This window comes from Arachis duranensis, chromosome 10, assembly GCF_000817695.3.
Source record: "Arachis duranensis cultivar V14167 chromosome 10, aradu.V14167.gnm2.J7QH, whole genome shotgun sequence".
In the NCBI taxonomy this organism is placed as follows: Eukaryota; Viridiplantae; Streptophyta; class Magnoliopsida; order Fabales; family Fabaceae; genus Arachis; species Arachis duranensis.
Window position 1 is genome coordinate 78,051,290 of NC_029781.3, and position 2,276 is coordinate 78,053,565.

Consider the following 2,276-nt stretch of genomic DNA (forward strand, 5'->3'; position numbering starts at 1 on the left):
TTAGCTTTGTCAACGGCAAAGCTAATTGCGAAAAGCCTTTGATGAACCTTCGGTAATAGCCAGCTAAGTCCAGAAAACTCCTTATCTCCGTTACTGTGGTTGGTTGCTTCCAATCCATCACAGCCTCCACCTTAGTTGGATCTACGGCTATTCCCTCCTCACTCACCACGTGCCCAAAAACTTCACCTCACTCTTCCAAAACTCACACTTAGACAGTTTCACATAGAGCTTATTCTCCTTTAAAATCTACAACATGGTCCTCAAGTGTTCCGCATGCTCTTCTTCAATCTTGGAGTAAATCAATATGTCGTCAATGAAGACAACAACGAATTTATCTAGAAATGGACGGAACACTCTGTTCATATAATCCATGAATATTGCAGGAGCGTTTGTCAACCCAAAGAACATTACAGTGTACTCGTAATGACCATAACGAGTCCTGAAAGTGGTCTTAGGGATATCCTCACCCCTCACCCTTATCTGGTGATGATCGGATCGCAAATCGATCTTGGAAAAAATCCCAGCTCCTTGTAACTGATCCATGAGATCATCAATTCTTGGCAATGGATACTTATTCTTTATGGTGACCTTGTTCAGTTGCCTGTAATCCATATAGAGCCGCATACTCCCATCTTTCTTCTTTACTAGTAGCACTGGAGTACCCCACGGGGAAACACTTGGTCGGATAAAGTTCTTACCCAACAAATCCTCTAACTGAGACTTTAGTTCGGCCATCTCTAACGGTGACATTCTATAAGGAGCGCTTGAGATTGGTCCCGCCCCAGGCACCAATTCAATAGCAAATGCGACCTCTCGGTTAGGTGAAAATTCATCAATGTCATCGGGAAACACCTCTAGAAACTCACACACTACCGGAATCTGTTCTAACCTTTGATCATCACCCGAAACACCCGCAGTTAACAACAAGATACCCTGACATTCGATTCCAGAACAGTTCACCATCATCGAATTCAAGTAATAATTATTCACCACGATCAGCCCTTCTGTATCTTTTGGCATAAAGTACACTGACTTTGTAGAACAATCAAGTAGGACACGGTTCTTAGATAACTAGTCCAATCCCAAGATAAGATCAAGACCGATCATCGGCAAGCAGATTAATTCTGGACAAAATCACGCTGCTTGAACCTAAATGAAACTTTCGGGCATCCTAGCCTAGTTACCATGGCTTCATGGGTAGCATTATACACTTTTAGGTCATAACCTAAGGTTACGATCTTCAATCCTAAATCATGGGCTTTCTCAAGTGCAATGAATGAATGTGATGCTCCCGAATCAAATAAAGCATTTAAAGTTTGACCAGCCAGTTCACAGTTACCTCGGAGAAGTGCCTTAGATTCTTCCGCACCTATAGTTGAAGTGGTGAACACCTGACCAGTCTGTTATGCTTTTCCAGCACCTTGCTTCTGCTTCTCCAGATAATTTACGGCTTTATGCCCCGCCTTTCCACAATTGTAGCACAAATCCCATCCGGCCTTGCATGGTTCTCCCGGATGGTGACTTCCACATCTAGTACAAGCTTGCTCATTCTGTGGCTGCTTCCCGAACCTTTTCCCTTGGGAGTTGTTATTGTTGGGCCTTGGTGCACGAAATTGTGATCAATATTTTTCACAAATCAAATAATCCCCGGTAATGAATCCAAAAACTTGGTGTTCAATACCATGGCATAAACACAACTTCGCACAACTAACCAGCAAGTGTACTGGGTCGTCCAAGTAATAAACCTTACGCGAGTAAGGGTCGATCCCACAGAGATTGTTGGTATGAAGCAAGCTATGGTCACCTTGTAAATCTTAGTCAGGCAAACTCAAATGGGTATGGTGATAAATGCATAAAACATAAAGATAAAGATAGAGATACTTATGTAATTCATTGGTAGGAATTTCAGATAAGCGTATGAAGATGCCTTCCCTTCCGTCTCTCTGCTTTCCTACTGTCTTCCTCCAATCCTTCTTCCTCCTTTCCATGGCAAGCTTAAGCAAGGGTTTCACCGTTGTCAGTGGCTACCTCCCATCCTCTTAGTGGAAATGTTCAACGCACCCTGTCACGGCACGGCTATCCATCTGTCGGTTCTCGATTAGGCCGGAATAGAATCCAGTGATTCTTTTCCATCTGTCACTAACGCCCCGCCCTCAGGAGTTTGAAGCACGTCACAGTCATTCAATCATTGAATCCTACTCAGAATACCACAGACAAGGTTAGACCTTCCGGATTCTCTTGAATGCCACCATCAGTTCTAGCCTATACCACGAAGA